The following is a 13,864-nucleotide window of genomic DNA, read 5'->3' as shown; positions in this document are numbered from 1 at the left end:
CGATTTGTTTAGATACTTTTTTCCACGCATAAGCAAACGAATACATTTCCACTATTACCACATAATACTCCATTGTTCTTTCATTCTCTGATATTCCTCCAACATTTCCAACTTGGACGTTATTTAAGTGATGCAGAAAGCTATCGAAGCATGAATAAGCAACTTAAAAGAATGTTATAACTTTGTAATTAAACGTCTGTATTTAAATTGCTTTAGTTAGGAAATTGTATTAAAATAGAGGTTAATGGCACACTAACGTATTACTATATGTAAATGTTTTATACAAAGAAAATAACAGAATGGAAATGGTGTCATATTTTTTGGTTTTCCCATTACGATATTATGGTAAAGGTTAATATTTAAATAGTTACTTTTCAATAATTTTAATAACGATTTTGTAAACAGATAATGGAGATGATTGGAATAAAATGGCTTTATTCCAATCATCAATTTTATTTTTGTTCGTTTATTTACTTTGATTTTTTCCCTTCGCTTCGCTATTCATTTACAAAAAAGTATTTAAAAATATGAGAGTCCTTTAAGAAATATATTTTTAAATAAAATGTTTTCTTTTGTATTTCATGATATATTTTATTTGCTGTGGTATCAAATGGATAAAAATAAAAAAATATATCTTTGTCCAATCAATATTTTAAATTGCTCTGTAGGAATTCTAGAGTAAACGCTAGTATTCATATTTTTTACTTTAAAATTTAAAGATTAAAGAAAAAAATAGTTTTTATTTTAATAACTTAAAAGATATAATTTTATTTATTTCATTGGGTTTGTATATTAAAATATTAAGAACAGACGTCTTTTACGGTACTTTTATAATGGCATACCGTTCAATATATTGGTGTACAATACTAAAGAGAATATTTGATGGAATTAGACGTAAAGATACCTTAACAGTACTATTTTACTAACTGTAGTGTTTCTTACGTGTACTTAATCTTATCAGTATAATATAAAATAATAAACTACTAACTTAAAAACTACAAAGAAATTAGCTCTACAAAAATACCGTAGTGCCATTGATTTAACAAAAGATTAAGCAATTACTTTTTGCTTCAAATTGAAACCCGTGCAGGTGCAGGGAAACCCCATAACTATCTCAATCACGATATTTGTGCAGCTATTCAAAGTGAAGAGCGTGTAAAAATTCCGAAGCCGGCGAGAGGGCTCTCCGTGTTTACCGTACACGGGAATCTGAACACTACATGCGTGCCATCTGGTGGCCATCAACGAATCAAGAAAAATAAACTATTTGTGAAAATAAACATGCTCGCATCTAAAATAGATTTTACTGTTAGATTTCAATAAAATTTTACATTATGCTATATATGTAGACTGTTTGACATTTTTCGCTTTTTTTATTATTTCAACGATAATTTTAAAATTTTATCGTCATTGGAGAAATGTAATGGTATTTTATTTTATACTAGTAGCTGCTTCCAACTTCATTTGCGTGAATTTTATGGTCAATTCCATAGCACTTTCGCTTGCCACCCAGTTTCATAGAGTATACATATGTTTGTATATATATAGATAGAGAGAGATATTCCTTGTGTTGTATGGCGGAAATCAACGCTGCACTTCACTCTTTAGGGGTAGGGGGTCCCTACCTCTATCCCTAAAGATGTCCCTACATCTCCAGGTGGAAATCGGACTTAAGACTAACACACCCCTTCAAACTGTCCCACTGCTTTAAATCGTTTTTATTTGTCAACGATAATTGCCTACCATAATTAATAATTTTTGTTAAAGTTTTATTGAAGAGATGAATGAGAAGAAATGAAAACATTAAATATTTCAGTTCCTCGAGTAGGCATCGAACCCACAAGCAGTCGCGTTTACAGTCACACCCTTGTGCCTCTGTGCCTGGCGGACTGGCTTTATTAATCTCTGTCTTATAAATAATGCTGTCTTATTTAAATTAAATACATATTTTTAACATTTATTCTTAAATCATAACAGATAAATTGAATTAATGATAAATTTGAAAAATATAATATAAATCTTTACGAAATCGTTTAAAAAATATTTTAGTAAAAGCTCTTTAAGAATACGACTATAAATTATTATATTTCCTAAGAGTCTAATATTATCTTTCACATTGCTCGCAGCTAACTTGAGCTACGTTTTATTTTTTAATATTCTGTTGTTCAAGATTTAAATACAATGATTTGTGAATAATTTTTCATGCAACTTGAAATGTTAAATCACTGTATCTTCGTGATACAAAAGAATTATTGTTGTTTTTTTTTTTAAATAATTAAAAGTATATAACCTTCTCTATATTACCTATAATTAATAATTTAAAATTACATTATCGTTAGCTGCATTTTTCATATGGAATGCGTGTTTTAGTTAATCACATGTTTTAGCTATATTTTTGTTAATACAGAAGTTTTAATATTTCCAATATTTTTAATAATATTTTATTAGAAATTTTTACATATATAAATTAATTTAATAATTATTTATAGGAATAATTATCTATATATATAAAAGGACTTGTCCTCACTGACTGAGGTAAGACGCGCGTACAGCCGTAACCGATGAGAGTAGAAACGTGAAATTCGGACAAAAGTTTACTTTCGTAATCTGGACATCCACTAAGAAGGGATTTTAAAAAATTTTAACCCTGAAGGGGTGAAATAGGGGTTTAAAGTTTGTATGGAAAAAAATTTAAATCGGCACCGATTTTTATAAAATTTGAAATTTAGATTTTTAAAAGTATTTAATTGAACACGTGTTTTATCGTTTTCTAGAATTCTCCTCCTAAGAGTGCAAATAAGGGGTTGAAAGTTTGTATAGGTTTTTTTTAAATCGTCACCAATTTTCATAAAATTTGAAATTCAGACTCTTAAAACGTATATAATTAAACACATGTTTCATGGTTTTCTAGAATTCACCCCCTAAGGGTGCAAATAAGGGGTTGAAAGTTTGTATGGAAAAATCTTTAAATCGCCACCGATTTTTATAAAATTTGAAATTTAGACTTAATTGAACACATGTTTCATGGGTTATTAGAATTCACCCTTAAATAGGCAAGCGAAGCTGCGCGCGTCCGCTAGTTTATACATATATACAGCTACAGCTACACGAATAATTCGTAGCAAAATTGTACCGTATATAAGTAAACAATAAGAAATCGATTATTTGCAATTTGCATACTATGTAAGCACGTACCTAATTGTAATGTAGTTATTTAAATAAACTTAATCTGACAGAGATTGGTATTATAAACATTGTTTAGCCTCAGCTTCGTGTATACAATAATGAAAATAAAAAGAGACTAAAAATTGTATAACCGGTCCTGGGCATCGTGGCAGAGATCGTCGGTGGAGTGACCTCAGTTGGCCTTGACAGCTGCGCTCACTCCGCCTCGCCCGATTCAACCACTAATAACTTTACTACAACATTATGAAGCATAATATCAGCCTCACGCTGTATCCCGCACACAGCCTACCCTGGCATAGCATACCCTGGGAACCTAGTGTTACGATAATTCGTTCCTCCTCCTCCTCACTGGAGACATTGCGTGTTGAGTGGCGGAACTTAACGCCACCCTTTGCCTCGACACCGGAGCGAATAAATGGAAATATAAATTGAAATAAATATTTCATTTCCTCAAGTCGGGTCGAACCTACAACCCATCGCGTTTACAGTCACACTTTGTGGCTCTGCGCCATGATAGGGCTCTACCATGAAGCATAAGATGTACCATATTTTCTATTGAATGGTATAATAACATCCAAGCGACGACATTCCGTCAAAACATGATTTGTTAACTGCCATTTGTCTTTAAACTCGAATGTGGTACTCACACGTTGCGCTCTACTTACTGGAGCTTTTATGCTTTTGCTATCTAACTCTTCCTGTAGCGCGACATCGGCGAGGTGATAAATTACAGCGCCGACCTACATTTATAGTCTTATCATTGAACGCAATAAACTTTAATAGATATATAAGCACTGTAAGTATTTTTGAAATTATAGCAGTTGTTTTAAATATTTATAAACTTTCTTAGAATATTGAATTGAAGATCTTTTTATCGGATTAATGTATTCACATGTATACAGAGTATAGGAAATATTTCATGAAAGAAAAATAAATCGGATTCAAAACTAAACTTATATGCACGAACTTAAGCTAAAATAAAATTTTAGAAAATAATATTTTAATTGTTTCTCGATCTCCATGGGATTCCTCCTCAGATCCTAACTTGGTGGTAATTGGAATTGGAAAGTAAGCTCTTTAAAATTAAAAAATTTTTTTTTTAAATCTGTCTATATAGTTAACGAACTGAACCTCCATTTTTAAAAATGATATCGATTAAAAATAATATTAAATTATTTAAATAAATAGAAAAGGCAAAGTTGTATAAGAAAATACAGGTTTTAGGATAGGTTCACAGGGAAATGTGAGGTGTACGAGATATTGGTGAGGTAATGAGATTTTAAATAAAACGTCGTTGGACGGGGATACTTATCCTTAATCATAAAAATATCTCTAGTCTTTCGATATTTTATTACAATTCTCTTTAATACCACATACTTGTTTATAGATTGTTAAGACCTTGGCAAAAGACAAGTGACATTTAGATTTAATTTAACATTTAACATTGAACGTTTGAAATTAGGTACTTATACATGATTTAAATCTAGAATTTTTGATAATTATTAAATAAAGTATTTTGTTTAATAATAGATAAATTTCGCTGGCTTTCTACGATGAAAAGTACGTAGGCTCTAAAGTTACAAACATGAGTGATGTACATGACCGTATTATAAGAAAAAATATGTGGAGAAATAAGCTACTAATATGAACACTATTTGTTATGCCCAGGTAGCCTATTGTAGCCTATCTATGAATATGCGAACAAGTTTTAGTTTTATAATTGTGTCCTAATCAGAGAATTGAGGATTTAATGATATCATAGAGCATTTCATGGGCTGGTCTCCCCATGCGGTCAACCTTACTTTATTTGAATCATAATTAAAAAATAAATTAGATGAGCTTGAAGTAAAATAAAGAATAAAAAAAAAATACTTTAAGACGACTTTTATTTTTAATAATCAAATACTTTGTTTCTCATTTGTGACATGTTATGACATGTTTGTTTTTATTCTGTTAGGCAATGAGCATTTTGTATAATGGTAGGACAATTTAATTATTCGAATAGTTATTATCAAATTGCCACCCTCATTATATATTAATCCGGGCAATATGAAAAATTAACCATTTCTCATTTGGCTCATAGCATAATGTATGAATAATTCATATATTAGTATAACTGTTCATATCAAATCAAATTAACTTTACGCTGTATCCCACATACAGCAGAAGAGACAGAGGGAACCTATTGTTAAGACACTCCGTTCCCCACTTTCCGTTTTCTGCCTTGGACCAGAGCGATAAATTTTAATATATTTTATTTCATTCACACTAGTGGGGATCGAACTCCTAACCGTCACATTACAGTCACACCCTTGACTTATCTCAAGTGTAAAAATATTTTATTATTATTATAAATATTAGTACCTACTTGAAATATTTTTAGATTCTTTAAAATAAATTGTCTATTATCGTAGAATATATTAAGTTTGTAACATTTGCAACCATAATTATTAAGTTTTTTATAACGTTTTAAAAAAAGTACAAGTGAATATTGTTAAATAAAACTTATTGACGTCATTTTCCTTTAGTTTTCTTTATTATTTTATATACCTAAACAAAAAACCTTATGATTTTTGAATTAACATTATTATCTTATGAAACAACCAGTTTGGAATCACAAAGCTAAAACGTTGAAAGTTTGTTCAAACTAAGAAAACCGGTTCGAGAGAAATTGTTAACTGTACTTAACGACTTCGTAACTAAACACAAATATTACAGAATATAAAACAGCTCATACCGATTACAAAATAATTACACTACTTGAGCGACATGAGCTAGGAAAGTAAATATATTACATATTATGTTTGAATTTAAGTGAAGGCTTTCTCAAATATATTTATAATTTACCTGCTTGCGGCTTCGCCCGCTTTCAATACGCAATTAGATATTGTCTATACATTAAAAACTAAAGATTCAAGAGATTCAATAAAAAAGAATACATTATTATATGTCGCAGAAAGTTGATTAGAAATCCCTGGAGACGGGTGTAAGATACACTCTTCTTACACAATATAGGAAGAATTTATAATACGTATAAATAAAAAAAATTGCAAATAAAAAAAACTATTTGGACATTACAGAGATATTTTTCGCCTACAATTATTTTTTATATATTATTCGACGTTATATTATCAAATTATTTATCATAATGATGAATTGTCTATTAATGTTTATACTTTAAGATTACTTTTATAGCAACATTTGAAGTAATTATAAAAAAAGTAAAGCCTTATAGCACTAACATCTGCACTTAAATGCTTGTTGTTATGTGAAAGGCATAGGGCGGCAGACCAGCACTAATATGTATAAAAATACTATGCACTTGTATAATAAACTCTTAAAATGTTAATACAATCAAGGACACTCAACTGAAGCTTCAAGTACTTGATAGTATATAGAAAAATTTAAGCCATAATTTTTTCGAAATCATAGCGAACGTGACCTATTTGGTTTTTTATTTCATTTATTTATTTACTTGTTACAGCATTATTTATTTTATATATATAACATTTTTAATGTGTTTTACTACACTAAGGATAGAAAAACATGTTTTTAGGAAAGATATTAAATTTTTTGATAATAATTAATGTGAAATACCACACATATGATGTTAAAAGTGATCTTTCAAAATTATCTTCCATTGTTAATTACGGTTTGTTACTACATATAGAAGCGATTTGTGTTATATATTTTTTATATCTAATTTATAATTAAATCTTCTTCAAACAGGCATTTATGAAATCTGCTAAATTGTGCTATAAGAGCAATGTTTATATTTTGATAGGAATGTAATAATGCAGACTAGTTATTTACTACAGGCTTTACTCGCGCGGATCTATATTTCTTGGTTCGTATCGAGAGAAGACGTTATAACTGAAACTTAAATCTGTAGAATCGATTGTTAATATTTTTTTCATATTTTTGTAATATTACATGAACTCACTAAAGTATTAGGTCTTCATTGTTTCAATTAATATATTTGCTATAAATTTTGATTGAATATAGAGAAATGGAACACAAATTTACGAATATCTGTTCCCTTTGTAAAGAATCTGTGAATGGTACGGTTAAAAGATTTTTTTAATGACTTACAAAATAATAACAAAATATATTTTATTGTGATTTATGGTATAGTTTTTACAAATAGTAGCTAATTTGTATAATCTTTTTACATATAAATGTAATATAACAAAAACAATATTAAGAAAAAAATACGGGAATAAAAATGTTTTATTTTTATATTGTATTTTTTTCTGAGTTATGGGCAATACGATAACATATGGCATAACGATAGAGTCTAGCTAAGTCTAAGGTAATGTTCTTTAAATATTAAATCCTATTAGATGTTAAACGTACCCTATGATTATAGTTTTTAATATCATAGTATAGCGAAATAGTTTGAAGATAATTAGTGTCTTGCAATGATTTAAATAACAAATTAGTTTTAAAATGTTTTATAACGCTCTACGTATTTCAGTTCCGTTAACAAAAGTAGGTTTACTCACACCAGAGAAAATCCAATTCGCCGTATCGTCCACATGCGCGCACACTACGACGCGTGACTTGAGGGAAAAATAAAATTTCTCGCTAAGTTTATAATGGGAAAACTTTGAGAACCACTTAATTATGTTAATGTTTGAAACAAAATTTTTAGAAGAGACGTTTAAACACGGCAATGACATAATTTAAAAAAATGAATATGAATCTACGTGAAGGAATGTATTAAATTTGTTTATAATTTGTATAGTTATATTTATTTCTTGTTGTTTTTACAAGCTTTTATTTGATTTGCTGTGCTAATATGCACGTATGTAAAATCTTCCCGGTATCCGATTGATCTGAAATTTGAATTACTTTACATATTATTAATCAAAATTGATAATCTAAAATAGCCGCCGTAACAAAATGGAGGATTACAATTTCTTACACAACCCATCTAATATGGGTATCAAAAGAAAGCACTCGAGTTGTAAAATATAATATACCATAATAAATCTAGAAAGCCTGTTTTTTAAAAAGATTTTTTTAATTCATATTTTATTTATTTTATATATAGACAACATTTAAGTATATACACTATTGAGGCTTTAAAACTTAACTCATTAACACTAATACTCTACAAGTAAAAAAAAAAAAGAAATTATTATAAAACTTTTATTTAACAAATTTAATATAAATTTGACAGGAATATAAACATTACAAAGATTTAATTGCATCCGTAAATTAGATTTGGTAAATTAATACTACGAACTAATTAAAGTTTCATCGATGTTTCTGGAGCCGCGCACTATTAGTTTTAATAGCGTTTTCTGCACGTAATCTTCAAAATAATTTGATTTTGTTTTATAATATTATATTTTTTTTTGTATGCTTTGAAAAATGGTTTATTCTATTTAGCCTGAAAGTTAAATATCTCCTTAAAAAATATATTTGTCATTTTTAACTACGAACATTTATGTTATTTAATTATATATTTTAATCTTTATGTTTATATGTGTTTATTATATAAATACATTATAATATTATAAGATTAATTTACTTCTTTATATTAACTTGGCATTTAATATTTAACGAGATATAATATTCGCTTAAGATTAGCATCGCATTTATTAGTTAAGTTCATTGTTAAGATAAATGAAAATAACGTGTGTATCTCCGAACTCCAAACATCCTCCCGGGCAGAAGTGATAAATTAAATTAATCTAAGTTGAACTATTTAATATTAAAATTGTTTTACTTGGGAAAACCTAAGGTTATTACTTAAATGTTATGTATAATAATATGATGATTTTTTCCTATGAAATTGATTGCATACGTACCTAATAATTTCTTTGAGAAAAATATATGAGAAAAAAATCTATTATTGGGAGCATTTTTCACTGTAATAGAACCCAAAACATTGACTTTTATGTTAGTCTGTAAATTTATTCTAAAAGTTCTAAATTCTCGGTTAAAATACAGTTTTGACTATTGTATTTAAGAAAACTTGCCTAATCATTTTGTTTTTGTTATATCAGTATGAAGTGTTTTGTTTTACAAAATTGCCATGAAATGACTGTGTCATTGGATTGGTAGGCTTAGTTTTAAACGTATGGATATTATTTTCAAAATGGAAATGTATGACGAATACAAAAGTACGTACTTCAGATTAGCAAATAAATAGTTGTGTAGTTTGGGGTGAAGCCGCGAGCGGGCCTTGTAATGAATTGTTCTTATTTGTTTCATATTTTATTTGGCCGTCGTAGCACAGCGTCTAAGAATAAGCACGATGGTTAATTTGTGGGGTAGATTCTCATTTGGGGAAAAGCATTATTTTCATGTCCTCGCTCTGATAATAAGACATCGCGCGGCCTTGAATTCTGCCACCTAGTACATAATGTCTCGAAAATTAGTCAGAAAGTAGGTAACCGAACTGCCTACCCTATTGGTATGCGGGATAACATAAACAATGTCAATGTACGACTTCCAAAAATGTTATACATAATTATTATATGTAACTTCTATCTATTATTAGAACAAAAAATATCATAAAAGTTTACTGCTGTAACTCGAAATTATTAAATTATCTTCCGACTTCATACTAAAATAATATTATAAGTAACAATAAATACGATTTATGGCCCATAAAAAGAAAGTAGATCGTTGGAAATTCAATTCCCTTAAAATAGTAAGTCTGAAAGTTATTCCTTCTGTAACTTGATATAGATGCCAAGAATTTGGGCAGAGTTTCGAGTGTTTCAAAATGTATATACGAGTATGACGCAGAGAAATAAATCATAAAACATTACCTCATTTTCATTTTAATGAAAATATCATTTCCTTCCAAGGAGGTATATCCAAACTTTACATCCGTCATTTTGCATGGGCCAACGGTCGAGTGGCGGTGGCAGGGGTGCATGGGGGCCGGCGGCGGGTGGAGCGGCGCCACCCCGCGGGCCCCCCGCCCCCACGCGGGATCGATACGTCATTTGAGCTGGTCGCCATGGAGACCGCGAACGGAGCGGGGCGGCGCCGCGGCTTCGGGGTGCCGCCGAGATGGTGCATGGGACTCTCTCTTCAGACTTCCAGGTTCTATTTTTTTGCTATTTTCAATAAGATTATGATCTAATTATAATACTATCATGTGCATAAGTAACGCATTTTTAAAAATATCTATAGGTTTTTCTAGAAAATATATAATATGTACAAATATTATACACAAAATTATTTACACATTGAGTTATGTGTGACAAATATTTTTCCCTTAAACAAAAGGAATATTTTCTTAAATATTTTTTTTTAAAGTATAATAATATTGCTTATCTATAGTAATATATTTATAGTAAATGACGTTAATTGACATAACTGCAGTCACTTTCCAATATTTTTCTCCCCAGAATACCTCGAGTCAGTTATCCTCAGATGGGACTCTAAACTACGGTCTACGACGGCAAGCGGATTCAACATGCCCTGATGCGGCGATAACATTAACCCTAGTTGTGTCAACATCAATTTACTTTTTCATTATATTGTAACAAATGAAGATTATATATTTTTTGACGGAATTATTTGGTGTATTAGAGAATAGAACTAGAAATATTTTACTCATATCATTTATTCAATTCAATTTTAGTTATTAAAATAACATAACATATTTCAGTCGTGGCGCAGGGGCACAAGTATGTGACTGTAAAAGCGACCTGTAGTGGGTTCGATTACCACTTGTGAAAATGCAATATATGTTATTTTTATTTCTTCGTTCTGGTGTCGAGGCAACGCGCGGCGTCGAGTTCTGCCATTCAACACGCAACTCCTCTAGAATTCGGCGAAAAGTGGGGAAGGGAGTGTTTTAACACTAGGCACTAACTGCCTACCCTGTTACATGCGGGATACAGCGTGAAGCTGGAAAAATTACTTACATTACATAAATTATAAATATTATGAAAAAGCACAAATAAACAATACACAAAATAATTAACATATTAAAAAGATTTACGATATTTTTAAATATCAAGTGCGACAATAATTCGTAGAACCAAAATGTTAATTTAATGAGGAAACCATAGGACGATCTGGATGATCTACGAGGCACATATAATGTATACATACATAGAGTATGTATATCTTTCAGTAGAAAAGCTTTTAAATATTTTTTTCTTCAACGCCGTTTGCTGTGAAGCTTTTTTCTTCAGCTCCATGACGTATCTCGCATACAGCACTTACAAGAATAGTAGCATAGAAATTAAATAAATCCTCCGAGCAGGGATCGGATCTACAACTATCGCGATAGCAATCATAGTTATAAGCGTGTGCAATATAAGAGACAAATAAAAAATATTATTTTATTAGACTCGTATTATATTTTTTTAAAAGCTTCAAAGTTTCCTCCAGCTAAGTAATATTTGTTTTATTTATATCAATTTATTTGATCCAAGGAGTTCAAGGTTCCCTTAGTTTGCGACCCTTAGCACCCAACCTTGCAAACCAAGTGGGAAATGAGGACGTAGTTATCCTTAAACTTTGCAGTGATTACCCAAAGTGATATAATGTAGCTTCACGATGCAAGTTCAAGTTGAAGTCGAAATTTTTTTTCAAAATATCAGTTTGTTTTTCTTATTTATTTTGCCTCCAATGTAAAAAGTACCTATACAGAAAGAAATCAAAATAATAAAAATATTAAAAAAAAAAACATATTTATCTAGGTAATATATAAAGCGGTGCGCTTTCTACCGTATTTACAAAAATATTTCTTTATTTTTTGTAGTTTGTAAACATCAATTATGCTGTCGCGGAATTTTACTTACAACTTTTAAATAGGAACAATTTCATCAAAGTTGATTTTTATGTAGCTTTAACCGTTTACGCAGCGAACGCACTCGCACTCTAAAGCTCGCCCGTTTTTGCAGTAGTTCTTAAGATTCCTCCTTCAACCAAATAAATAATTTAATTTTTTTATATTACTTCAGAAGTATAAATACTCGTATACACATTATAAGTAGGTTTTGGTATGAATTACTGCTTTGGTATATTCATACCATATACATTCGTATGCGGGTACAGCGTGAAGCTGATTTATTTATATTTAATGAACCTAGTGATAAGACACTCCGTTGCCCGCTGTCCTCCCAAATTAATGACATTTGCGTGTTGAGTGGTGAAATTTCGACTTAAAATCTCGCAATCTGTAATCTTGGTATTTGCGGGACTAAAAATTTTGATAAGATCAACTAGATTATACCGTGTCATTGTCACAGATAACATAAAAAAGGCGCAGTAAAGACCAAAAATAAAAAAAAACCTATGATTTACTTATTTATACTCAAAAAAACCTATGATTTAGTTGACTATTGTATTATACACTCTATTTTTATATTGAAAATTTAATATTTTCCTTATTGGTTCATATTTGAAATGGTGATGGAAAAAGTTTATAGCATGCTGATTATATAGTTAACACCAACACCTATTGCAAATTAAGATTGGACCAGGATAGTAAAACTTCTTTATTTGCATTACTTGCCCTCTTGAGAGGTCATTTGCATTCTTCTTTCCAGTTCCGAAAATCCCGCTGATCCCGTGCTCGTCATCTCGCAACATGTGGAACTTGAAAATTATGAAGGATCTCGCAATACCGAGATCTCAGTATTACGTGCCTCAGGCGGAAATTGACACCGCACTTTGTCGATCAGAGCGGAGAAATTAAAATAATTTATTTGCTCGAGTGGGTATCGAACTTACAACTATCGCGCTTATGGTCAAAAGCTCCGACTATAAAATAGTGAAATAATAATTTGAATTCCTTTTCTTATTATTACTTAAAATTACATATTAGGTATACAAAACATTTATCGTCGTTGATTAATCGTCAGTATAATGTAGAATATAATTATATTCATACTATAGTAATTTCAGAACAAGAAGGGACAAAATTAAATCTACAAATAATAATCAAACTTTCAGATACTTATATTTGCTTATATAAAACAAGAAAGTTAGCGAACAATATAAAAGTAATGGGCTAGAGTGAGACGGGTTATAGAATAAACATTTGTGCGAGAGAGACAATGTAATTCAAATTGAGGGTACATATTTCTACCTAGCTAACATAAATAGTTAGTTAAGAAGGTATGGATATGGCCTTAGTATAGTTTTTATTATAAATTTTATTATTAATTATTAATTGAATATATTTATGTATACATATATGTTCTCCTTATTTTTATTCTTATGGGATATGGGTCCATATATAAATATATTTTTTAATAGAGAAAAAAAAAACATTAATTCTATGTGGCATTTTTCTAAATAAAATAACAATTTTTTTTATTTATTTTTTATGTATATTTTTATTTGTTGTGTATTTATTTATGTTATAAAGCAATAAAATATACATTTAAACATTTTAAGATTTTCCTCAGAATATCTAACATAATTTTTTTAAAGTTTTATCATTCTGATAAATTTTCTTTGAGAAATGGTATTTCCATGTTATGGTTATTGAACAAAAAGTAAAAAAGGTGAAGAGAGTTGCAGGAGCAACTTCAAAAACAGGTATTTATAAATACTGTTTAAATATTATATAGTTTGTTTTAGTAGTTTCAGATTATTTTGTAAAATTATTATTATACGCTTATAAGATTAATTACTAATTTATTTTAATTGATGTTTAAAATAAGATATTATTGCTAATTTAATGAGA

At 29.6% G+C, this 13,864-nt stretch overlaps 1 long non-coding RNA gene across 1 annotated transcript; it reads left to right on the top strand.

Annotated features, from left to right (window-relative positions):
• The first annotated feature begins 10,039 nt into the window (after positions 1-10,039).
• Positions 10,040-10,769, top strand: LOC146527670 (uncharacterized). The gene is made up of 2 exons (XR_014879205.1): positions 10,040-10,254; positions 10,563-10,769. It is a non-coding gene; the product is annotated as an uncharacterized LOC146527670 (long non-coding RNA).
• Positions 10,770-13,864: the final 3,095 nt, after the last annotated feature.

This window comes from Heliconius melpomene, chromosome 20 (assembly GCF_056956725.1).
Source record: "Heliconius melpomene rosina isolate 202511_hmr_F chromosome 20, ASM5695672v1, whole genome shotgun sequence".
NCBI classification, from domain to species: domain Eukaryota; kingdom Metazoa; phylum Arthropoda; class Insecta; order Lepidoptera; family Nymphalidae; genus Heliconius; species Heliconius melpomene.
The sequence above is the reverse complement of the archived record's forward strand: the minus strand, read 5'-3'. Positions and strand labels throughout refer to the sequence as shown.